This window comes from Symphalangus syndactylus, chromosome 14 (genome assembly GCF_028878055.3).
Source record: "Symphalangus syndactylus isolate Jambi chromosome 14, NHGRI_mSymSyn1-v2.1_pri, whole genome shotgun sequence".
Classification (NCBI taxonomy): domain Eukaryota; kingdom Metazoa; phylum Chordata; class Mammalia; order Primates; family Hylobatidae; genus Symphalangus; species Symphalangus syndactylus.
In genome coordinates this window covers 21313642-21341214 of record NC_072436.2, presented here as the reverse complement: position 1 = coordinate 21341214, position 27573 = coordinate 21313642, and the positions used below count along the sequence as shown (strand labels likewise).

Genomic DNA, 27573 nt, shown 5'->3' with positions numbered 1-27573 from the left:
CCTTTGTCAGTAAAGAATGACTGTCCTGGAACTTGAGGTTGTTGCTAGACCCCCTTCTTAAAAAAACAAAACAAAACAAAACAAAACAAATCCTAAAGGTTCTATAGTTAAAGCCTCTTGGGAGGGGAAGAAATCTCACTCAGTGTACAGAATGATAAAATTTTACTTGCCGAGGTAACATACATGACTTTGGACAGGTTTAAGCTGCTTTTTCATTGGAAGGAAGAGAACTTTTAGGCTTGCAGGTGATATTTCTTTCTTCTTCCAATTGCTACAACTGGAAACTGTAGTCATTGTAGGGTTTTCCTTAAATAAGTCCAAGTCTACAGGAGGCAGCAGGGAGTCTATTCCACTGAAGCCTTCCTATGAGGATTGAACAGCTTCTAATTCCTTGATCATTCTAATCATCGTCACTATCTGGAAAATTTCGTCATTAAACTAATAGTTGGTAATCATATTGTCCTGCTTCCAAAGTAAAACTAAACGAAAAGGCCTTCCAGACAATCCAAGTAGGCTATTTGTCCAACTGCTCTATTTATGTGCCGATTTCATTAATATATTTCAAACACCCACTGCCTCTAAAGTATACCGAATCATGCCCTCAAGCAATTGGTCTCATCTACAAAGAATGAGCCTGACCCATGATTCTGTGCTCCTCTGTTTCTCACGTTATGGTCATAATTTAGCCCAAAGATAGAAGCATATGATGCTTTGGATGAGATCTCTGTTATCTTTTAAGGAGATAAGAATCATAAACTCCATTCAAAGGTGACATCAGAACAACGAAGGACATTCTGAGACAGAGCAAATGACCTCATGCCATTTTCCCTAGATTTTCTAACTTTTCTCCTGTTTAGTAATCAATCATTCACTGACTCTAAATGTATGGGAGGTAAAACTTTTTCTTTACTTTCTTATATTCTGAGGGTGGGCCTGCAAGTTAAACTGACAAAGATAGATGAATGGAAGAAGATTGTACACATTGTATGTGATGTTAATATTCTTATGTGGGCAGGGTTTTCATAGAAAAGAAGTGAAAATCCCCCAAAAAGCAGGTAAACTGGAGGGCATCTATACCATTTTAGCAAAGGACGATAACCTGGGGAGAAGTGACTATGAGAGAAGAAAGAGGGTTTGGGCGTCCAGGGGTGCTGAATGGTGGGAAGGTAAATTTATGAGGAAAAGCAATAATAAACAAGAGTTATTTACTAAAGTTTGCTTACACAGCACATCTTGGTGCTGTCTCCATCTCCTGATAAGCGTTGTTCTCCTCTTTCTAACAGGGGAGGGTGGGGGACACCTTTGTTTAGCCTAAAGGTAAGGTTTCTCCATATACAGTGAACTGTAACTCAAGGGGCTGTGGAAATATAGACGGTAACCTATTGTAACAAGTAGCCAAGTTTCAGCCAATCACAGCAGCGGAGTTTCAGCCAATCACGGGCAGCCAACTGTCCAAACTGCGTTTAAATAAGGCAGATGCTGAGCTGTAACCAATCCAGCTGTTTCTGTACCTCACTTCTATTTTTTGAACCTCACTTTCCATTTCCTGTTGATTAATGTTATCTGACCATGTGGCAGCCCAAGAGTCGCTGGGAACCTATTTTGCTTCCGGGAGCTGCCTGATTCATGAGCTTAATTAAATTGTTAAATCTAATTTGTCTAAAGTTTTTCTTTTAACACCTTCACGCGGCGAAATTTATGCCCCGCAGAGGCAGAAGGCAGAGCTCTTCTGTGTCTGCTTTTTCTCAGTTGCCCCCAGCTCAAAATAATTCTTATGCCGGCATATTTTGGGGTGACATATTCTGATCTTCATTGGGAAGCAGTCCCTGAGTGTGAGCCTAGCAAAGACTCTCTTCTTAGAAACCCTCCCTAATTTAAAACATAGTGGTTAAAATTCAGAAGCTGGGTCTCTATGCACATTATCTAACTGCTTGGCACACAAAAGTTTGTCAAATAAAAGACAGGCAGGCGATGAATGCATTGAGAAACGTTGTCAATCCTACCTAAAGTTCCACAGACTTAGAGAACATGGCTTTCTACCTGACAACCATTCAGAGCAGTTTGGCCGTTCCAACTCGCGTCCTGAATTTCATCACTCAAAATCTGTGAGACCGATACTGAGCTCTCATGGAAGACTGGCTCATTTAATTGTACAATTTGGAAAACTGTTGAGTTGAGGAAATGTATACAGAAGCTAGGTGGCGCTGGCGGCCACAGGCTGCACAAGATAATCCTCTGCATGTCAGAACATGCCCTGTGCCCAAAGGACACAGCTGTGAAACCTTTCTGAAGAGTTTAGTACTAGATACAGGGAGAATGATTTGAAACAAAAGAGAAACACAGAAATTCCACAGCATCACTTTCAGACTCTCCAACATTACCCATTCCTTCTGACATAAACATGAAAACCCATAAAGCACAATTTGTATTTATCTATTTTCTAAATAAACTCCTGGTCATTTGCTTTTTGAATATTCCGTTTGGTCTTTTTGGTTTTGCAATCACCACTGACTTGGAGCTCCACAGAAAAACCAGAAGTTCCAAAATAGCAATCGGAAGAGAACTTGGTTTCAGTTCCTTTTCCATTAATGCCTATTTTCCACAACCACATAACCTGTGCATTTGGAATATTTTCCCAATAGCACTGGCTTTCATAAGCTGTAGTGACTGTCAGGAAATAAAACTGCTTTGGTGGAAAGACCAGAATTATATAGCCGAGAACACAGGAATGTTAAACCAGCCTTCGAAGTCTTGCAGAATAGGAGAGAACAAAAGTGGGCTGTGTCAGTGAGGCAGGTTTAATAGAAATAGAACATTTATGAATTTCTAGTCACATCTTCTGACCAGATAATCTTCTACAGAGTCACTTAGCTTATGTATAGGAGATATGAATCTTACAAGTGGAAGATGACCATGCTTAAGTCAGAATATAATAGTCTGACAAAATTTTCTGCTTTATGTATGCTTATGGAACTTGTTTTACGTCTAGACATATTATATCACATTTATATAGTCACTTAATAAATTTCATTCATTGAAAATAATACAAATGCATTACAATGAAAACAATCATTAGGTACATACTTTTGGTTAATATTTCCAACTGTCCTGAAAGATGTGGTATAAATATATCTGTAATCCCTAGGGGTTTATTGCACAAGAAAAAAAGCAGAGCACACTGTTGATTTTTTTTTTTTGAGACATATTGGCTGGTAAAATGTTGATACTAATTAATTCTGAAGTGGAAACAGGCTTACAGGCTGGCAGACGGGTTATAAAATTTTTTTTTCCATTGGTCTCAGAATTGCTAGAATCTTCGTGTTAGCACCAGTAGCTCTGGTCCAGGTTAATATTTCTGCCTCCACTCAATACCACGTTATATACCCTCTTCCCTACTGTCAAAGGTGCTTGTTGAAGATAGTTTCTTTACCTGAGAAAGCACACCATTATCCTTTACTCCTCTTTCACCATTTCTCCTCTTCTACCTGACCAGCGTACATATTTGTAAACTCTTGTTCCAACCTGTCAGCATGTTACTGATGGAGGGCTTCATGGAGGAAGCGTGGAGTTGAGAATTTCAACTTTTACTTCTGTTACAGGAATGGCCTTCAGCCTCACTTAGATAGAAAGGGCCACAATAAACTCAGAGGAGAAATAGGCTCAGAAATGGTGGACGATGTGTTCATCTTATTTATCACTGGGTTTCTGGCCCTTGATGTAGTACTTGGTATTTAGTAAGTGCTCCTTGCTAAGCTTCTTGTTTGTGTCTGCTTCCACATTCCAAAGATATGAGGATATGAGTTTGAATAGAGTATGAGATAGTTTAACAAATATGAAACCAGTGGTATTGAGCACCAACAACATACAGAGCTGTATTAGAAACTGAGAATTGCAAAAAATGATATATTTGTCTATGTTCCCTAAGAGGTTACCTATTAATACATGACTACATATTTGTAAGAAGACATTGTAGCATATTGCCTATGAACCATCTGCCTCAGCTTCTAGTTGTTTCCTCTGATTCAGCTAGCCAAATGCCACAAGAAACCACAAAGCCAATTTGTGTTCTTGGATAACTGCGTGCAACACCCATTAGCTTTCTACGGGCAGGATTTGGCGCAGAGAACTCATCTGTTGCCAGTGCTCAAAAGAAAGTCAGGATTAAATAAACCTATTTCTGTACTCCTACAGGCGTGCCTATGAATCCATGAGGCTACAGTCACGATGGCATACTTGGCAAGCTCAGGGCACTGTTATCTTTTGAATTAGTTTTAGTGACCTGTTATAAATGCAAGTTCCCTTACTGTGTTTCAAAGCCTTTTTGCTCCCTATCCCAATGTCACAAGTTTTCTTCCATGACAAAGATCATGTTAGCTTCTTTTTTTGCTATAACATGATTTTGTTTTGATATTGCATTATAGCTCCTTCCCCTTTTGGCATACATGCATTCACAGCTAAATTATGGAGTGACTGGGGTTTCTCTCCCTTTGCACTATTTACCTCTGGGTCAGATTATTCCTTGTTGTGGGGGGCTATCTTGTGCATTGTAGGATATTTAGTAGCATCCCTGGCCCTTGCCACTAGATGCCACTGAACTTCCTGCCCCTAAAATGTCTCCAGAAGTTGCTAAATGTTGGGATAGGGAAAGATTGCCACCTGTTGAGGACCACTGATTTATACTAATGTAGCTTTTCTGCATAAAACCATTAAATACCATTACCCAAGGGATATAAGTTGGCTAATGATTTTCTCTGTGGCATTTAGCAAAAAAATCCATCTGGTGAAAATACCAGTGAAGAGGAACAGAAACAATTGTAAATCTTCAAAAATTATTCCTTGAGCAAGAAAATACCTTGGGCTAGCCACTACCTTCCCCATTCACCCTGACCCCCACCCCAAATACAACATTTTATTTTTAACCATCTAAGTAAGGCTGATGTTGCTGATGGAGAACAGCTGCTGTATTAGTCTGTTCTCACACTGCTATGAAGAAATACCCAAGACTGGGTAATTTATAAAGAAAAGAGGTTTAATTGACTCAGTTCTGCATGTCTGCGGAGGCCTCAGGAAACTTACAATCATGGTGGAAGGCACCTCTTCACAGGGTGGCAGCAGAAAGAATGAATGCAAGCAGGGGAAATGCCAGGTGCTTATAAAACCATTGGCTCTCTTGAGACTCACCCATTATCACGAGAACAGCATGGGAGAAACTGCCGCCATGATCTGATTACCTCCACCTGGTCCCACCCTTGACACATGGGGATTATTACAATTCAAAGTAAGATTTGGGTGGGGATACAGAGCCAAACCATATCAGCTGCAGAGATCTCTGGGTGGAGTGTTATGTGAGTGAGCTTGCTACAGATTGGAGTGAGCCACTGAACTGTTAGGGGCATTTTTCTGATTAGAATTGCATTCTGCTGTCTTTGAGTTTCTGCTGAGGTTGCTTGTCATTACATTGGCAGGCAGATAGAAACTATGAGCTATGCTATTGTGAATGCACTATTTTCTCTATTATTTATAGCTGTGAGTAGGTAGTGATATAGGTGGTAAGAAAGCAACATCACAGATTTGATATGGTTTGGATCTGTGTCCCTGCCCAAATCTCCTGTTAAATTGTAATCCCCAATGTTGGAAGTGGGGCCCGGTGGGAGGTGACTGGATCATGGGGGTGGAATTCTCATGAGTGCTGTAGTATCATCCCCTCTTGGTACTCTGTTGTAAGTTCTCACGAGATCTGGTTGTTTAAAAGTATGTAGCACCTCCCCCCACCCTCTCTTTCTTGCTCCTGCTCTGGCCGTGTGAAGTGCTGGCTTCCCCTTTGCCTTCCACCGTGATTGTAAGTTTCCTGAGGTCTCCCTAGAAACCAAGCAGATGCTGTCATTCTTCTTGTACAGCCTGCAGAATTGTGAGCCAATGAAACCTCTTTTCTTTATAAATTACTCACTCTCAGGCCTTTCTTGATTTCTTATTTCTTTTTCGTTCATTTGTTTTTGAGACAGAATCTGGCTCTGTCACCCAGGCTGGAGTGCAGTGGTGTGATCTTGGCTCTTTGCAACCTTCATCTCCCAGGCTCAAGCCAACCTCCCACCTCAGCCTCTAGAGTAGCTGGAACCACAGGTGTGTACCACCACGCCTGACTAATTTCTGTATTTTTTGTACAGACAGTGTTTCACCCTGGTCTCAAACTTCTGAGCTCAGGCAATCTACCTGCTTCAGCCTCCCAAACTGCTGGGATTACAGGCGCGAGCCACCATGCCCAGCCTAGGTATTTCTTGATGGCAGCGTGAGAACAGACTAATACAAGATTGAAAGGAGGAAAGCCAAGGCAGGTGCTAGTAGTTAGATATATATAAGTGCAGTCAAGAATCAGGAATAAAGCCCTACCAACTGCCCTCTGAGTAGTTTAAAACCTTCGGAAATCTAAATTTAGCAGTTTTATAGGTGATTACTAAGAATTTGTCTCTGCCAGCCAAAGTCAGGAAAGCAAAGAAGAGAATCGTGGTTGCCAGGGGCTGAAGGGAGGGAAAATGGGAAGTTGCTAATCAAAGGGCATAAAATCAGTTATGCAGGATGCATAAGCCCCAGAGATCTGCTGTGCAACATTGTGTATGTGCACGACAGTTACTATATTGAACACTTAAGAATCTGGTAGGAGGGTAGATGTGGTAAGTGTTAAGTGTTCCTTACTACGTTACAATTTAAAAAAGAAAAACCCAGTATGTATGACCTTGTGGGGAAAAATAAAAAACCTTTAGGTAAAAGAGGTCAGTTTTTTTTTTTTAAATTCAAAATTTTCTGACCATTGTGAATGGAAGTGGCTTTCAAAGATGGGGCTATGTATCTTTTGGTCTATTCTAGTCCATTTCCTTACAATCTATCATTATAAGGCTAAAATACCATGGGGTACAGAAAGAAAACTGAAGGAGAGAGGGTGGGGTTTGGAACAGAATTAGCATTTGTTGACCAGGTATCAGTTGATATTATCTCATATATTGTTTGTAAGAAGCCTGTGTCTATTTCCTGTTTATAGATGATTAAACCAAGGTGAGAGAAGTTAATAAACATGTCCAGGTTGAGAAAACTAGGAAGTGGCTGAGTTGACGTTCGTATCTCTTTTTGTAGGACTCTAAACCCCACCCCCCCCTTTTTTTCCCCATTACACCATGAGGCCTCTGGACAAGGTGAAGTAACTGACCTTTCAGCTTCTGGTACTGACGAGAGCATTGCAGGTAGGCATCCTCTTTGATGAGATATGAAATTTCAAACCGACATATTATGATTACATGCTATATAACTTCAAGACATTTGTATATATTGATTATGATCTGGCTACAGCACATAATATTTGACTGCCAAAGATTAAAGTATATTTCTTCTTCTTTTTTTTTTTTTTTTTGAGATGGAGTTTCACTCTTGTTGCTTAGGCTGGAGTGCAATGGCGCCATCTGGGCTCACTGCAACCTCTGCTTCCTGGGTTCAAGTGATTCTCCTGTCTCAGCCTCCTAAGTACCTGGGATTACAGGTGACTGCCACTATGCCTGGCTAATTTCTGGCATTTATAGTAGAGATGGGGTTTCACCATGTTTGCCAGGCTGGTCTTGAACTCCTGACCTCAGGTGATCCACCTGCCTTGGCCTCCCAAAGTGCTGGGATTACAGGTGTGAGCCACTGAGCCCCACCTAGTTAAAGTATTTTCTATTGCTTGTTACTTAAACACATAATGCTTAGAAAAGGAAAGGCTGATTGAAGCACACAGTTACATGAAAATTTTCCAGATATGTTATTTTCTATTTAAAGCGACCATTTAACCTTTTATTTGCAGTTCCAGAATTTTGTTTCACAAATATTTCTGAGCCTCACAGAGGCTTTAGATGTGTTATGAAAACTTTACTGAAGTGAACACAGTGGTGAATTACTAAAGGATGGGTGAAACATAGACCTTTTTTTTTCTAACTACATTTCTTATCAATAGATTGAACCCACCTTCTTTGAAGCCCTATTCCTGAAACTATAGATCAGACCCTCAGTGTTGTTATGGAATGTGCTAACATAGTCCTCTACACAGTCCCATCCTTCCCATGCAGGCTACTAAGCTAAGACCTATGACTGCCTCACCTCCCTTCAACCCTACCCTGCAAAGAAACTACCTTTGAACTTCTTAGTGATGGCAGTCTGTCCCCTCGTCACCAGTGCATTCCTGACGACCTTGATGAAAGCTATCTATGATGTTCTCTGGGCTTCCCATGGGACATGCTCATCTGGCAGACCTTCTGGACTCATGTCATTTATCCGTTTTAGCAAGCATATTCCCTTAGCTCCTTCATTTCTTCCTCTATCACCAGCTAGGGAAATGCAGGCATTTCTACATTGCTGAAAGCTGACCATTGTTTTTTTCCAGGCTTCTAAGAGCCACAGTAGCAACAAGTTTGTCTCATTCCCTCCAAACCTTGCTAGAACATTAAACTGTGTTAAATAAAATACTTCTAATTCAATGAAATCTTGCTTATCCAGCTTTACTTTTTTGTCTCCTTGATCAAGCATCCTCAAATTCAAATCACAGGAGAACTTCCCTGACTCCTGCAGTTCTTAGGGATGTAGTCTTTTAGGCATATAATTGCTTTCTGCTTCTACCAGACTCAGCATATCCCTAGCCCGGCTATGATGAAATTTTTCCCTATTTAGCAGCCCGGAAGGCAGAAGAGAAGATGTGGCAGCTCTTGAGTGGGGCACTGTATTAGTTTCCCATGGCTGCTGTAATAAATTACCACAGGCCACTTTGGGAGGCCGAGGCAGGTGGATCACGAGGTCAAGAGATTGAGACCAACCTGACCAACATGGTGAAACCCTGTCTCTACCAAAAATACAAAACTTAGCTGGGCGTGGTGGCACATGCCTTTAGTCCCAGCTACACAGGAGGCTGAGGCAGGAGAATCGCTTGAACCTGGGAGGCGGAGGTTGCAGTGAGACGAGATCACGCCACTGCACTCCAGCTTGTCGACAGAGTGAGACTCTGTCTCAAAAAAAAAATTTTTTTTTAAAAATAAACAAATTACCACAGGATTCGTGACATACAATAATACAAATATTTTATCTTCTAGTTCTGAAAGTCAGAAGTTCTAAAATCAAGACGCTAGCCGGAGAGAAGTTGTTTCTTTGAATTTTCTAACTCCTGGAAGCCACTTGCCTTTTTTGACTTATGGCTCCTTCCTCCACCTTCAAGTCCTGCAGCATAGCATCTCAATTCTCTCTCTCTCTCTCTGACTTCTGCCTTACTCTCTGACACTGACCCTACTGCCTTCCTCTTACAAGAACTTTTGTTAATATTTAAATACTTTTTGATGCATTATATTTGTACATATTTATGGGGTACATGTGAGATTTTGTTATATGCATAGAATGGGTAATGATCAATTCAGGGTATTCAGGGTATTCATCACCTAAGGATTTATCATTTTTATGTGTTGGGTACATTTTAAGTCCCCTTCTGGCTATTTTGAAAAGTACAATACAGTGTTGTTAATTATAGCCACCTTGCTTTTCTGTCAAAGATTGAATGTATTTCTTCTATCTAACTGTGTTTGTACCCATTAACCAACTCTTTTCATTCCCTCTTCTACACATACACCCTTTCCAGTCCCTGTTATCTATTATTCCACTCTCTACCTTTATATGATCATTTTTTTTTTTTTTAGCTTTCACATAGGAATTAGAATATGGAATTCTTGTCTTCTGTGCCTGGCTTATTTCACTTAGCATATTAACCTCAAGTTCCACCCATCTTGCTGAAAATGATGTTATTTCATCCTTTTTTATTGCTAAATAGTATTTCATTGTATATATATACCACAGTTTTTTTGTTTTTACCCATTCATCCATTGATGGACAGTTATGTTGATTCCATATCTTTGCTATTGTGAATAGTGCTGTAACAAATATGGCAGTGTGGTAATCACTTTGATATATTGATTTCTTTTCCTTTGGATAAATACCTAACAGTGAGACTTCTGGGTTATATGGTAATTCTATTTTAATTTTTTTGAGAATCTTTATACTGTTTTCCATAGTGGCTGTATTAACTTACATTTCCACTAACAGTATATAAGAGCTCCCCTTTCCCTTTTCTCTGTAATCTCATCAGTATCTGTTATGTTTTATCTTTTGGTAATAGCCGTTCTAACTGTGGTAAGATATCTCACTGTGGTTTTGATTTGCATTTCTCTGGTAATTAGTGATGTTGAACATTTTTTCATATACATGTTGGCTATTTGTATGTCTTCTTTTGAGAAAGGTCTATTCATGTCCTTTGCTCATTTTTAAATGGGATTTTTTTTTTTTTTAACTGTTGAGTTGTTTGAGTTCCTTGTATACTCTGGATATTACTTCCCTGTCGAATGAGTAGTTTACAAATATTTTCTCCCATCCGAGAGTTTGCCTCTTCACTCTGTTGACTATTTTCTTTGCTGTATAGAAGCTGTTTAGTTTAATGTAGTTCCATTTGCCTATTTTTGTTTTAGTTGCCTATGCTTTTGTGGTCTTAGCCATTAACTCTCTGCCTAGATCAATATGCTTTTAATAGGTTTATAATTTCAGGTCTTATGTTTAAGTCTTTAGTCCATCTTGAGTTGATTTTGGTATATGGTGAGAGATAGGAATCCAGTTTCATTCTTCTGTATATGATTATCCAGTTTTCCTAGAATCACTTATTGAAGAGGGTGTCCTTTTCCAGTGTCTGTTCTTGATGGCTTTATCAAAAGATCAGTTGACTATAAATGTATGGATTTATTTCTGGGTTCTGTTGCACTGGTTTAAGTATCTATTTTGATAACAATACCAGCTTTTTTGGTTACTATAGTTTTGTAATACATTTTGAAGTCAGGCAGTGTAAGGCCTCCAGCTTTGTTCTTTTTATGCAGGATTGCTTTGGATGTTCTGGCTATTTTTTGATTGCATACGAATTTTAGGATTTTCTTTCTATTTCTGTTAAGAATGACACTAGTATTTTGACAGGAATTTCATTCAATGTGTACATTGTTTTGGAAAGTATGGTCATCTTAACAATATCAATTATGCCAACCCATGAGCATGGAATGTCTTTTCATTTGTTTGCGTCATCTTCAGTTTTTTTCATCAGTGTTTAGAATGCTTTGAGCCCATCCAGATAATCCAGGATGATCTTCATACCTCAGTATTCTAATTAATTACATGTGCAAGATCCTTTCTGCCATGTAATGTAACGTATTCAAAGATTGTAGAAATTAGGACCTGACATCTTTGTGTGTGTGTGGCAGGGCAGTGGGGGGCGTGGGGCTATTATTTCACTTACCACTGGCCTGTGTTGTTTTATGGGAGAGGGGCTTCTGCAGTGGGAAATGCTAGTCCTTATTAGAGGAATGGTGGGCTACCTCATGCCAGCGATTATCCATGCCTCTCCTTCCAACTAGGATGCTGTCTTCTTCCTCTGCTGGGTGGTGGGTTAGCCAGTTCTAATCCTCAACTCATTGCCTGTTTCTGAGGATCACTCCTGGCACCACTTTTGTTATTCCAGGTCTTCTGGGAAGTAGATGCCAAGACTGGATTAAACATGTGGGGAAACAGCTGGAAACATCTGGGAAAATGCCATATGAAGGAAAATGGGGAGGGGACTGGGATAGACTTGGACAGCCTTCACAGTGTGAAGCAAGTATGACCCTGAGAAGCAAGTGTGACCCTGAATGGATATCCCCCTCCTTCTGAGGGAACTTCCGTAGTGCCCTTGGGGGGGTCCTAAATCAAAGCTGGCCATCAGAGGAGAGCCTTTGTGTCCTAAGAATGGGTTACCCTTGATACATTCAGTCATTGGCAAGGAGCAGCTTATGGGAGGTATACCCTTGGCACAAACCTGATGCTGGATTCCAGAGCTTGTTCTATTATCCTCCTGTCCTGGAAGATCTGTGAGGAACATTCTCATGCTGCCACAGACATAATTTTGGCTTTCAGACATTAGGGTATGTACTTTCAATCGGGTACAGTGGCTCACATCTGTAATTCCAGCACTTGGGGAAGCCGAGGCAGGCGGATCACTTGGGGTCAGGAGTTCGAGATCTGCCTGGCCAACACGGTAAAACCCCATCTGTACTAAAATTACAAAAAATTAGCCAGGTGTGGTGGCAGGAGCCTATAGCCCCAGCTATTTGGGAGGCTGAGGCAGGAGAATGGTGTGAACCTGGGAGGCGGAGCTTGCAGTGAGCCGAGATCATGCCACTGCACTTCAGCCTGGGCGATAGAGCGAGACTCCGTCTCAAAAAAAGAAAAAAACTTAATAAATAAAAATGCAAAAATTAGTTGGGCGCATTAGTGTGCGCCTGTAATCCCAGCTACTCAGGAAGCCGAGGCATGAGAATCTCATGAGCCTGGGAGGTGTCACCCTTGCCAAGATGGCTCCACTGCACTCCAGTTTGGGCAACAGAGCGAGACTCTATCTCAACAACAACAACAACAACAACAACAACAACAAACATTAGGAGATATACTTTAGACAATAAACATGTAACTATAAAATTACCACACAAGCCTCAAGAATGTAGTTTAAATACTGTAAAAAAAAGTGTTGTAAACATCCTTGAAAGTTAAAAGAAAGAGCACAAGCATTTAAAACAAGGAAAACATCATGGGTGTCTGTGATGAACCTTGAAGGATGATTGAGATTCTGATGGATTAATATTGGTTGAGGGGAGAAGGCATCCTTCATGGAGCAAATGATTGAACATAATTTTAGAAGGAGGATGGTATGCATTGTGTCTGGGAACCATGAATGGTACAATGACCTGAAGCATCGGGTGTCTTCAGGGAAACAATGATTGATTTGGTGATTAGCTGGGGCCATATGGTGGAGAGCAAGGATGGACAGAATGATTACGAATTAGTCAAGAAATAAGGCAGGGAAAAATGTTCTAGGAGAAGACACAGCAAGTGCAAGAAGAGGTAGATTTGAATAAAGATGATGAGGTCTAAGGGAGAAGAGTGAATACAGCCATATTAATCAATACTAAAGGTAGGATTGTTATTAGATCTTTGGGATCTAATAAGAAGATTTGTTTGGGAATTGTGAGAATCATTATGTTAAAATAATTTTAACATGGTCGCTGATTGTATTAGGGAGTAATGGCCAGACGAGAGTGGAAAGAAAGACTCCAAGCCAAAAGTTGGAGCGTGAGGGATGAAAAATGTTGTGGAATTCTGTAGATTATAATAAAGATGAAAAAAAGAGGCAGACATAAGTAAGTGGCATGAATTACTAAAGAGTTGTTGGGGTAATGAAGTACCCTGTTTCTGTTTTCCCAGAATATGAGCATCTATCATGGACCAACCAATAACTGCAATAAAAGTGTGATAGATGCTCTATCCCCTGGCAGATGATGAGTATCTTCAAGATGGTGAGTATCTTTAAGATGGTATCTTTATCTCTGTATCACCAGGACCTGCCTAAAAAAACAGGTCCATAATATAGTCTATAAGAAACTATTAAATAAATGAATGAGAAATGGATATCAGGAAAGGAAAAAACCAATTATCGATCGGGTATGTGCTGAGAGATGAGCACTCTCAGGCACTTTTGCCTACACCATTTTACTCATTTTCCAACAATTCAGTGAGTTAGATATTATCCCCATTTAAGAAATGAAGATATTGAGGTTTTGAGGGCTTAAATAATGACTCAATTTCCCATGATTAGTAAATGGCAGAAACACAGGGCAGGATGCTGGGTTGGGCGGGGGATGACAGCAGGAATGTTCTCCATTGAAGAAGGCTTTGATATGGTTTTGAAGAAACCTGGTTTTGGTTAACACTAGGAAATTGAAGGAGTTTGTGAGAAGAAAGGTGCAATTTAGTGGTGAGACAATGAACATCCAGATGATGCAGTGAAAATGAGACTTTTCATTGATACTGAGTAGGAGCGAGTAGGGTTAGAATGGTCCAGTAATTGAACAGCGATGAGAGGTTGGAAAGATACAGTTTCAAGAAAGGATTTGAAAACCCAGGATTTAGGAAGCGTTTATTTGATACCACTTGCAGTTTGCTGAGGAACTGGGGCACAGAATAGGAAACAGTGGATCAAGTAATATCATGTATTGTTATCTATTGCTATGTAATAAATCATCCCTGAAGTTAGTGGATTACAAGAAGAATATGTATTGTCACACAGTTTGTGTAGATCAGGAATCTGGGAATGGCTTGACTGGACCCTCCAGCCCAGGGATTCTCACAGGCTGCAATCAAGGTATCAGCCAAGGCTGTGGTCATCTCAAGGCGTAACTGGGGCAAGATCTGCTTTCAAGCTTACTCACAATGCTGTTTGCAGAATTCAGTTCCTGCTGGGCTGTTGGACCAAGAGCCACAGTTTCTTAGTACTTAGCTTCTCCAGAGGGCAGCTCACAATAGAGTAGCTGGCTTTATCAAGATGAGAAAGTGAGAAGGAGCAAGAGAGTGCCAGCAGGATAGAAGTCACGGCCTTTTATAACCTACTTTCAGAAGTAATAGCCCATCACTTTTGTTACTTAGAAGGAAGTCATTAGGTCTAGGCCACCCACGGTGAGGGGTTATATAAGGTCATACCTACCAGAAGGCAAGGATCACTGGGGGCTATTTTAGAAGTAGTCTACTCCAAAGTGATTCACCAGAAACGAGTTGCTCTTTCTCAACGAAGAATTAGAGGTAACGTTGTTGAGAGAGAGTTTAACATGACATAAAAGAATTGGTTATGAATCATGGCATTCGGATCTATAAGGAAGTAGAATGATTTATCGGACTCAGATTGACCCTTTAGATTCACTTTCTTCAGTGGGCTTTCTGGAAAGAAGTTACCTGCCACCTTACCTGACCCTCTCTCAATTGAAGTGTTGGTTAAGGTAGAATGGCCTCACCAATCTTTCAGTGTCTCATCCTTATTTGAACAACTGATCGTATAGTAGATTTGCAGTCTTATAGTGTGTCAATGACAGCACCACTTTTTCCAAATCTTATCCAGTGATTCAATAATAAAGGCATTTCTTGTGATTCTGGAGCCTCAGCTAAGCTTTGAAACACACGTTCTGTGGCAGGGCAAGTTTTTTCATGGTCTTCAGTGGCCAAAGAACAACAGTGATTGTGATAAGTTCCTAGATGGAATGATAGTCTGTTGCAGGTATTCAATAAAGAAGAATCCAAACATATTAGTTTTTAAATTTTTGTTTAAATTTAATTAATGAATTAATAAATTAATTAGTTTTCCAGATGGCATCTCAGTCTATTGCCCAGTCTGGAGTGCAGTGGTGCAATCATAGCTCACTCTAGCCTCAAACTCCTGGGCTCAAGCAGTTCTCCCACCTCAGCCTCCCAAGAAGCTGGGAGTACAGGGTGCACCACCCTGCCTGGCTAATTTTCTTTTTTATTATACTTTAAGTTTTAGGGTACATGTGCACAATGTGCAGGTTTGTTACATATGTATACATGTGCCATGTTGGTGTGCTGCACCCATTAACTCGTCATTTAGCATTAGGTATATCTCCTAATGCTATCCCTCCCCCGTCCCCCCACCCCACAACAGTCCCCGGACTGTGATGTTCCCCTTCCTGTGTCCATGTGTTCTTATTGTTCAATTCCCACCTATGAGTGAGAACATGCGGTGTTTGGTTTTTTGTCCTTGTGATAGTTTGCTGAGAATGATGGTTTCCAGTTTCATCCATATCCCTACAAAGGCCATGAACTCATCATTTTTTATGGCTGCATAGTATTCCACGGTGTATATGTGCTGCCTGGCTAACTTTTTAAAATTTCTTTTTAGAGATGGGGTCTCACTTTGTTGGTCATGCTGGTGTTGAACTCCTGGCTTCAAGGGGTTTTCCCTCCTCAGACTCCCAAAGTACTAGGATCACAGATGTGAGCCACCACACCCAGCATCTAGCCTATTAGTGGGGAGAAGGAACACCTTTTTTTTCAATACTCTGGAAACCAGAAACTTGTTACTGTGGATTTTAAAGGAATTTCAAAAGTCTTCTACATTTTTGTGGGAGACAAACTCAACCAAAACGCTTCCTCCTCATGAGAGTACTAAGACAACTCAAGGGTAAAATAATAGTTTTTTTGTCCTGGTGCGGTGGCTCACGCCTGTAATCTCAGCACTTTGGGAGGCCGGGGTGGGCGGATCACGAGGTCAGGAGGTCGAGACCATTCTGGCTAACACGGTGAAACCCCATCTCTACTAAAAAAAAAAAAATACAAAAAATTAGCTGGGCGTGGCGATAGGCACTTGTAGTCCCAGCTACTCGGGAGGCTGAGGCAGGAGAATGGCGTGAACCCAGGAGGCGGAGCTTGCAGTGAGCCGAGATTGTGCCACTGCACTCCAGCCTGGGTGACAGAGCAAGACTCTGTCTCAAAAAGAAAAAAAAAAGCAAACAAACAAAAATAATAGTTTTTTTTTTAATAGTGCTGGACAAGTGGTATCCACATGTGAGAGAATATAGTTAGATCCCTATCTTATACCATACACAAAAATTAACCAAAAATAGATCAAAATCTAAATGTAAGAGCTAAAACTATACAACTCTTAGTAGAAAACAGAAGAGTACATCTTTGTGACAGTGGATTAGGCTGTAGTTTATTAGACATAACCAAAAGCAACAAAAGGAAGAATAGATAAATTTGACTTCATCAAAATTAAAAACTACTGTGTTACAAAGGATACCATCAGTGAAAAGACAACCCCACAGATGGGGAGAAGAGATTTGCAAGTCGTGTATATGATAAGGGATTTGTATCCAAAGCATATAAAGAACACTTACAACTCAGGGGAAAAACAGAAAAGGCACAGAACCCAATTTAAATTCAGGCAAAGGATTAGAACAGACATTTCTCTAGATTTGACATACAAATGGTCAATACACACATACAAGGATTCTCAACATCATTAGTCATTAGGGAAATGAAAACGAGAACCACAATGAGTTAACACTTCACACCTGCTAGGATGGGAATAATAAAAATGACAGATAATAAGAAGCATCAGTGAGTTAATGGAGAAATTGGAGGCTCAGACTTTGATGGTGGGAATGTAAAATTGTACAGCTGCTTTGACAAGCAGTTTGGGATTTTGTCAAAAAGTTAAACATGGGCTGGACGCCATGGCTCACACCTGTGATCCCAGCACTTTGGGAGAGCAAGGCAGGCAGATCACTTGAGGTTAGCAGCCTGACCAACATGGTAAAACCCTATCTCTACTAAAAATACAAAAAATTAGCTGGGCATGGTTGTGCATGCCTGTAACCCCAGCTACTCGGGAGGCTGAGGCATGAGAATTGTTTGAACCCAGGAGGCAGAGGTTGAAGTGAGCCATGATCGCGCCACTGCACTCCAGCCTGGGTGATGGAGTACGACTCCGTCTCAAAAAAAAATAAAATAAAATAAATTAAATTTAAAAAAAAGTTAAACACAGATTTGCTGTATGATCCTGTAGTTCCACTCCTAAGTATATACCTAAGAGAACTGAAAATACATGTCCACACAAAATCTTGTACATAAATATTCATAGCAACATTGCTAATGTAAAAACAATCCAAATATCTATCAACTGATGAGTGGATAAATAAAATATTTGTTCTTTTTTTTTTTTTTTTTTGAGACAGAGTCTCACTCTGTCCCCAGGCTGGAGTGCAGTGGCTTGATCTTGGCTCACTGCAACCTCCGCCTCCCTGGTCCAAGCGATTCTCCTGCCTCAGCCTCCTGAGTAGCTGGGACTACAGGTGCATGCCAGCACGCCTGGCTAATTTTTGTAGTTTTAGTAGAGACGGGGTTTCACCCTGTTGGCCAGGATGATCTCAATCTCTTGACCCCGTGATCTGCCTGCCTCAGCCTCCCAAAGTGCTGGGATTACAGGTGTGAGCCACTGTGCCCGGCAAACGAAATATTTATAATACATATAAACATTGGATTATTATTTGGCCATAATAAAGAATGAGGCACTGACACATCCTCCAACATGCATGGGCCTTAGAGACATGATGCTAAGGGAGAAGAACCAGACGTGAAACACCACACATTGTATAACTGCATCTATGTAAAATATTCGGAATAGACAAATTCACACATATGAAGTAAGTCGGCAGTGGCTGGGGCTGAAGGGAAGGGGGAGAGGAGAATCAACGTTAACGACTATGGGGTTTCTTTCTGGGGTGACGAAAACATTCTGCAAATAGATAGTGGTGATCAATGCACAACTTTGTGAATATACTAAAAAAAATTACTGAATTGTACACATTAAAAGGGTAAATTTTATGGCATGTAAATAATATTTTCATGAATGTATTATTTTAAAATAACCCTCCTTTCATCTCAGCTCTTCTGAGTCTTGAAATATAATTAGACAAATGATAGTGTGGATTGTGGTGCTGGAGCCTCTGACCCAATGGTAACCAGTTTAAACTTTTAGTCGTTAACACTCCATTATGCGTTTCTTGTTTTTCATTTTTGTTTCTGTTTTTACTTGAGACAGAGTCTTGCTCTGTCACTCAGGCTGGAGTGCAATGGCATAATCACAGCTCACAGCAGCCTCAACCTCCTGGGCTGAAGAAATCCTCCTGTCTCAGCCTCCGAAGTAGCTGAGACCACAGGCATATGACGCCATACCTCGCTAATTTTTACATTTTTTGTAGAGATGAGGTCTTACCGTGTTGCCCAGGCTGGTGTCAAACTCCTGAGCTAAAGCAATCCTTTTGCCTCGACCTTCCAGAATGCTGGTGTAACAAGTGTTAGCCACCGTGCCCAGACCCATTACATGTTTTTTATTTATTATATCCTGTTGAATGTATCTGACTCCATCACAAAACCCCATCCCATCAACCTAGCTGGGTATCATTCAATGAATTGTACACTTCCATTCAGTATGAATACAAAGGCCAGAAAAATCCATTTTTTGTTATTTCAGTCCTTTCAGTTTTCATTAATATTTTGTTTCTAAAGATGAATAATCTAATGAATGTAATTAGATGAGATGCTAACACATGTCACATAAAATCTAAGACAGAGTTCAAGTTCTAACTTCCCATCCCCTGAATTCTCAATTCTGTTTTTAACACTGGAAATAATTGTTTCTTGGCACTGGATCAGATGTATTTAATATATTTGAAAGCACAAGATGTACAATGACAAAAATTAAAAATGCCCCAAAGAGGAAATTACAGCACATGATAGCTTATTATTATTAGTTTTTTAATTTGGCAGTTTTCTGCTAACTTCAAAGCAGCTGGGGAGAGTAGCAAGTAACAAAGTGAGACAGATTTATGAAGCCCACACTTGGCAATATTTTTGTGTAAAATTAGTCAAAATCATTATACTTGTAGATGAAGAAATGAATTCCAACAAGTTTGCATTTTTTTAAAGAAAAATCATATTTTGTCTAAGTGAACTGGAAGAACTGAGCAATTTATTGGATTAGTTGATCACCAGCATTGTAACTCATAATAAAATTTGAGGATGTCTGCCAAGCATTGGCTCTCAGAAGAGTAGGATAATAATACACTGATTTTCAAAAAGTAGAATTTAGCCCATATTACAGCCTATCTTCCTATCCAAAGAACTGAGGGGAAATAAGCCATTAGAAGAATTTTCCACTGAAACTTCTTTCTTTTGCTCTAATGTATTACTAAAATTTTCTGATAACAAAGAATGAGACAGATATAAATATGCACCATTTTAATAAAAACCCAATTACAATACATCAATTTAAAAATATAATTGAAATGGCTGATTTCAGAGCTGGGGCAGGATGGGCACAAGATGAGCCTGAAATATATTGTTATGCCATAAAATAAAAAAGCACTACATCCATCTACCTATCATGACCTGTCACCAGGAAAAAAATTCAGCTCAAAGGGGCTACCACTCAGAAAATCTAGCTTGATTTGAGCATCAAATAATGGAGTACAATAATAAAGTATAAATCACTGGGAAAAAAGAAACTCATGGGTTTATACCAAAAATAAATAGATAAATAAGTGGGAGAGGAGGGCTCTTGCTAATAGCAGAATATCGAGGGCCAATTGGTAAGTGTTGGGGGAGCACTGGAGTTGAAAACTTATCATTTTCCAACCATCGTGGTATGGATTGGATCCGATAAGAATTATCTTAATCTTAGAAGAAATTTTGATGGGAAACAGAACATTTGTATGGTTTCAAAGTGTCTCTCTACAGACTGCTTATCTATCGTAAGGAAGTATGATGGTTGATAGAGTGTCAATTTGATTGGATTGAAGGATGCAAAGTATTGATCCTGGGTGTGTCTGTGAGGGTGTTGCCAAAGGAGATTAACATTTGAGTCAGTTAGCTGGGAAAGGCAGATCCACCCTTAATCTGGGTGGGCACCATCTAATCAGCTGCCAGTGCAGCTAGAATATAAAGCAGGCAGAAAAATGTGGAAAGACTAAACTGGCCTAGGTTCCCAGACTACATCTTTCTCCCATGCTGGACTCTTCCTGCCCTCGAATACCAGACTCCAAGTTCTTCAGTTTTGGGACTTGAACTGGCTCTCCTTGCTCCTCAGCTTGCAGATGGCCTACAGTGGGACCTTGTGATCATGTAAGTTAATACTTAATAAACCCAGATATACATATATGTGTATCCTATTAGTTCTGTCCCTCTAGAGAACCCTAATACAGGAAGACAAAAAAATACAGTAATTATGCAGCGGAGAATCAGATCACACCTAAACTGCACCTTGACCAGTGGTCCCAGTGACCATCACCCATGAACAGGTGGCCTTGTGTCCCTCCAGGTGTGACACTCCTGGAAGGACACCACGTTACCTATGCAGTATTCCATCTGAGAACACATAACTTCAGTAAAATCCAAAGGAGAAACATTCTATGAAACAAAAAGAGGAATGTATTTTCCAAAGCGTCAATGTCATGAAAGACTGTGGAAATGTTTCAGATTATAAGAGGTCAAAAATAAAAGATAAGTGTTGATAAGGTTATAAAGAAAAGGGAACCCTGGTATACCATTAGTGGAAATGTAAATTAATACAACCATTATAGAAAACAATTGGGGGTTTCTCAAAAAATTAAAATAGAAATACCACATCATCAGATAAGTAGATTGCAAAAATTTTCTGCCATTCTGTAGGTTGCCTGTTCATTCTGATGGTAGTTTCTTTTGCTGTGCAGAGGAAGCTCTTTAGTTTAATTAGATCTCACTTGTCAATTTTGGCTTTTGTTGCTATTGCTTTTGGTGTTTTAGACATGAAGTCCTTGCCCATGCCTATGTCCTGAATGGTATTGCCTAGGTTTTCTTCTAGGGTTTTTATGGTTTTAGGTCTAACATTTAAGTCTTTAATCCATCTTGAATTAATTTTTGTATAAGGTGTAAGGAAGGGATCCAGTTTCAGCTTTCTACATATGGCTGGCCAGTTTTCCCAGCATCATTTATTAAATAGGGAATCCTTTCCCCATTTCTTGTTTTTGTCAGGTTTGTCAAAGATCAGATGGTTGTAGATGTGTGGTATTATTTCTGAGGGCTCTGTTCTGTTCCATTGGTCTATATCTCTGTTTTGGTACCAGTACCATGCTGTTTTGGTTACTATAGCCTTGTAGTGTAGTTTGAAGTCAGGTAGCATGATGCCTCCAACTTTGTTCTTTTGGCTTAGGATTGTCTTGGCAATGTGGGCCCTTTTTTGGTTCCATATGAACTTTAAAGTAGTTTTTTCCAATTCTGTGAAGAAAGTAATTGGTAGCTTGATGGGGATGGCATTGAATCTGTAAGTTACCTTGGGCAGTATGGCCATTTTCACAATATTGATTCTTCCTATCCATGAGCATGGAATGTTCTTCCATTTGTTTTTGTCCTCTTTTATTTTGTTGAGCAGTGGTTTGTAGTTCTCCTTGAAGAGGTCCTTCACATCCCTTGTAAGTTGGATTCCTAGTTATTTTATTCTCCTTGAAGCAATTGTGAATGGGAGTTCACTCATGATTTGGCTCTCTGTTTGTCTGTTATTGGTGTATAAGAATGCTTGTGATTTTTGCACATTGATTTTGTATCCTGAGACTTTGCTGAAGTTGCTTATCAGCTTAAGGAGATTTTGGGCTACAATCTACTCAACTGACAAAGGGCTAATATCCAGGATCTACAAAGAACTCAAACAAATTTACAAGAAAAAAACAAACAACCCCATCAGAAAGTGGGCAAAGGATATGAACAGACACTTCTCAGAAGAAGACATTTATGCAGCCAACAGACACATGAAAAAATGCTCATCATCACTGGCCATCAGAGAAATGCAAATCAAAACCACAATGAGATACCATCTCACACCAGTTAGAATGCCATCATTAAAAACTCAGGAAACAACAGGTGCTGGAGAGGATGTGGAGAAATAGGAATACTTTTACACTGTTGGTGGGACTGTAAACTAGTTCAACCAATGTGGAAGTCAGTGCGGCGATTCCTCAAGGATCTAGAACTAGAAATACCATTTGACCCAGCCATCCCATTACTGAGTATATACCCAAAGGATTATAAATCATGCTGCTATAAGGACACATGCACAGGTATGTTTATTGCGGCACTATTCACAATAGCACAGACTTGGAACCAACACAAATGTCCACCAATTATAGACTGGATTAAGAAAATGTGGCACATATACACCATGGAATACTATGCAGCCATAAAAATTGATGAGTTCATGTCCTTTGTGGGGACACGGATGAAGCTGGAAACCATTATTCTCAGCAAACTATCGCAAGGACAAAAAAACCAAACACCGCATGTTCTCACTCGTAGGTGGGAATTGAACAATGAGAACACATGGACACAGGAAGGGGAACATCACACTCCCGGGACTGTTGTGGGGTGGGGGGAGGGGGGAGGGATAGCATTAGGAGATATGCCTAATGTAAATGACGAGTTACTGGGTGCAGCACACCAACATGGCACATGTATACATATGTAACAAACCTGCACGTTGTGCGCATGCACCCTAGAACTTAAAGTACAATTAAAAAAAAAAAAGAGAAATACCACATCATTCAACAGCTCCACTTCTGAGTATATAAACAAAGGGAATGAAATCAGTATGTTGAAGAGCTGTCTGCACTGCCATGTTCATTGCAACACTATTCATAATAGCCAAGATATGGAATCAACCTAAGTGTTCATCCATGGATGAATAAAGAAAATGTGGCATCTACACACAATAGATTACTATTCAGCTTTAAAAAAGAGGGAAAGTCTGACATTTGCAACAACATGGATGAACCTGGAGGTTGTTATGTTAAGTAAAATAAACCAGGCACAGAAAGACAGATATCACAGGATCTCACTCATCTGTGGAATGTAGAAATGTAAGCTTCATAAAATCAGAGAGCAGAATGCTGATTACCAGGGGTTAGGGGGAGAATGGAATTTGGGAAAAGGATATAATATTTCAGTTAAACAGGAGAAATCAGTTCAACAGATCTATTTTACAACATGGTGATGATAGTTAATAAAAAATTAAAAGAGGCCAAAGAGACATGACAAGTAAATACAATACCTGATCTTAGACTACATTTTGTACTGGAGTGGTGGGTGGGGCAATGTGATATATGGCCCTGTTAGATCAAGTGAGAAAATTGGAATACAAAGTGTAGAGAAAAACATTTGCCGATATTAAATTCACCAAAGTTGACAACTTTTCTTTGGTTATATAACAGAATATTCCTATTGTTAAGAAATACACACTGATATATTAATAGGTCGAAAGCCATGATCTATTTACTTTACCATCAAGTGTTTCAGAAAAGAAATCAGATGTAGCTAGATAGCTACATACGTTGACAAATAGTCTTAATGATAGAACAAATGGGGTAAAATGTTAAAAATAGGTGAATCTGAATAAATAGGTGGGGATTTTCATGTTATTTTTATTTCCACAATTTATCTGTAAATTTCAAGTTATTTTCAAATAAAAAGTTAAAAATATATCATTGATTTGGGTAATTTGTGTTTCTGTTGGCAAAAGGTTGCTTTCTTCTAAAGAACTCAGCAAATGAATCCCTGGACTCGGGAAATCCACCAGTACTTTTCAAATTATGATGACTTCGCGAATTAAAATTTGGAAGAAAGTTTGGGATTATGTTGAGAAGGAAAGGCAAAAGGCTAATTTTATTTCTGTTTAAGAGTTATTTGGTTGAAAGAAAAACAAACTCATATTGGCCAAAAGGAAATTTATTATAAGTAAAGAAGGGAAATTTCATGACACCCAACTGTGGGAAGTACTACTGGCGTCATGGGAACTACGAAGATATCAGACGCTTCTCTATCCCTGTCTCTTTCTTTCCTTCCCTCTCCTATTTAGCCAGTTCTGGTCAGAACTACAGGACAACCAGGTCAAAAAATTTGGCAACTTCTTCAGCAAAAGTGACAAAAACATTTCCAAATAAGAGGACATGAGCTGTGCAGACACCTCATGTATTTTATTTTACGTTGAAATTAGAGAAGAACAACTGACCTAATATTTGACTAATAACTTCATGAATTTTAATCTATAATTAATAATTTATCTTAAGGCCAATATAAGATTAAACATATTAATGTGAGCAATGATATTCTTAGATTCTCCTCCTTTTATAAATATCACATGGGCACAGAATGGAGAATGGATTTTAGAGAAATGAGAGTGAAGTGGGATATCATTTAGATGATGTTATCATGGTCCAAGCAAAACATGGTGGCTTGGATGGGTATAAAAATAGCTGTGGAGATGGAGAGAAAAGGGTAGATAAGGAATATCTTTAAGAGGTACAACTGAGAAGTCTGTGTTGGGTTGAATGTGAATGTTTGAGGAAGAGGTTTTCAAGGATGTCTCCCAGGTTTCCAGTAGGAGTGAATGGTAGAGACATTATGGAGATTGAAAACATTAGGGGAGGAGTAATTCTGGGGAGAAAAAGTCATGAATTCAATATAGGCCTTCTTTTAGTTTGAGAAACTAGTAAGATACAAATGGAGTTCTCAGGTTGCTAGATATATGGGTTCAGGGCTTGGAGCCCCAAAGAAAGAGCTGGTATAGAGAAAGAATCTTGAGAAAGGTTGATAAGTGTGTGGCATTTGAAGCCATGGAAATGTATGCAACAACTTCATAAGAAGGGAAAGAGCCAAACCTTGAAGAACTCCAACATATAAGGAAGAGATGAGAAAGAAAGCTCTCCAACAAGAGACTGAAAAAAAAAGAGGTGGGAAATTAGTAGGGTCTAATTATAGGTGGGAAATTAGTAGGGTCTAATTTTGTCAAATCCACTGGAGAAGGCGAAAAATAAGCTAGTAGTCACCTGTGTCTCATAGTAGTGGGACCAGTAAAATGGGGCAGGTATCGTGCTTACCCTCTTTTTGGAAATGAAAAAACGATTGAGGCTCAGAGAGCTTAAATGACCCACTCAAGATCATGGGGCTACTAGGTAATGAGGCTGGGATTTGGACTCATGTACTCATGTGTCTCTGACTTTAAAGCCTATGCTTTTAAGCATTGCCTCATTGATTTCATCAACAAAGATTGATTGCATACTTACTATGCATAATGAAGCCTGAAGATACTGTAACGAATAGGGCCTATATGATTTAGAGCCTGTACTCACTAAATGTAATTTGTTGCCAATTGAAAGTTGTGATTCCTGGGAATGGGTAAAAAAGGCTACGTGAGTTTTCTATTGCTGCACACCGAATTACTGCAAACTCACCACATGAAACAACTTCCAATTATCATCTCCCAGTTATATAAATGAAAAGGGTGGATGAGAGGGCCTGACGGGGTTCTATGCTTAGAGTTTCACAAGACTGAATTCAAGGCTGGCCTGTACTCTTCCCTGGAGACCTGGGGAAGAATCTATTTCCAGGTCCATTCAGGATGTCGGCAGAATCCAGTCCCTTGCTGCTGTAGGACAGAGAACCCTATTTCCTTACTTGCTTTCAGCTGCGGGCCTTTCTCAGCTCCTAGAGGCCCCTTGCAAGCTCTTTGCCATGGACTTTCTCCCAGACCCTCTCATCAATTAAGCTTAACTTTTGAAGGCTGGTAGCAGCATCTCTCAAATAGAATCCTCTTGAAATTTATAATCATTTGACTTCTCTTTTGCTACTAGCAAGCAAAATCTCCCTACTTTTAAAGGCCTAGTGTGATTAATTCAGGCTCAACTGCATAATCTCCCTCTTGCCTTATAACCTCTCATCATATTCACATGTTCCACCCACATTCAAATGGCTGGGGATTGGATTATACAAGGGTTAGGGTCACTGAAGGTCAATCTTAGAATGCTACCACAGAGGCATAAAGCCCTTGTTGCTTCCTTCTTCCCAAGCTCTCTGTTCTCCCACTTAAAAATTTCATAGTTTGAGAGAGAAGAATGCATATAGGTGATTAGTCCATTGATTTGACAGTAATACAATCAGCGCTCTAAAAGAAAAATTGCCTAGTGTCTTTTCTCTGGGAATCAGCTTTCAAAGTGGAAAAAGCTAAGATGACTCTACAGCAGTGGGGATGTGCTTCATTTCCCCAAGATACCACAGCTGGGAAGCTCAGCTGCCTTTCTGGGAAGAGGGACTGCTCTGTTCTGCATGGAAGGCCACCCACGAGGGAGCACATCCATGTGAGAATCTGAGGAAACAGTGCAACGCCATCAATATGGCATCAAATTCTACCACAGCTGCTTTGTTGCCTCTCCCAGAAAGATCAAGACAGACCACTGTCCAGAGAGAGAGAGAGAGGTGATTAAGGGAATAATAACGCTCTGGGTATGAGCAACACCAGAGACCTGCTGACCAAACTCTCAGTGAGTTTTCAGCTTACAGCTTTTTGAGTTGTACCAAGATGTCCTTTCTTTGGATAAAGCAGAGAGAGAGAGAAAGAGAGAGAGAGAGAGAGACAGAGACATGAACAATGCATTTAAGAAGGCTGCCAGCCTCTGAGAATCTGGGGCTTGGACTCTTGACTTTCAGCTGAAAAGCCTTCAAAAGGCCAGGGAAGCGTTAGTGAAAATGAATGGAAAGCCTCTGACGAGCATGCTATGTGCTGTGGAAATTGCAAACAGACTTGGCATGCTTACTCAGGAGCCCAACAGAATCTGAACATCACTTGGTGTTATAAGTCGTGGGACAGCAGGCACTTGTTTCACTGGAATGGACTTTGACATTAAAGAAAAGAAAAAAGTTCACCATCTGTCTTTTTTTTCTGGGCCGGGGCGGGGGGTGTAATTCAATGCCCTAGGGAGGGACTTTGTTGTTGTGTGTGAGTCCTGCGCCTCTTTTGTAGTGCAGAAGAGTCACGCAGTAGAATCAGTAGGTGTCTTGAAGTACTGAACAATGGAGAGAAGCAGAAGTCTTTACATAAGGGTGTTTGGATAAGAGGGCTTCAATATAGACAGTCAGGCCTGGGTTCAAACCTTTGTTCTGTCATCTACATTCTGGGTGATCTTAAACATGTTGCTTTGTCTTTGTGATTCCCAATTAGCTTCCCTGAGTTGCAGTTTCTCATCAGTAAAATGGGTGGCAGGGGATGAAATAATGTCTATGAGCTATGAAAATAAACTGACATAGAGAAAG

At 39.9% G+C, this 27573-nt stretch overlaps 1 long non-coding RNA gene across 1 annotated transcript in view; it reads left to right on the top strand.

The window, feature by feature from the left end:
- LOC134732437 (uncharacterized) overlaps positions 1-13559 on the top strand; it is a 44475-nt gene extending 30916 nt beyond the window's left edge. Inside the window, exons 4-5 of the long non-coding RNA XR_010115599.1 lie at positions 7126-7232; positions 13324-13559. This is a non-coding gene — a long non-coding RNA (uncharacterized lncRNA). The remainder of the gene's footprint in view (positions 1-7125; positions 7233-13323) is intronic.
- The last annotated feature ends 14014 nt before the right edge of the window (positions 13560-27573 follow it).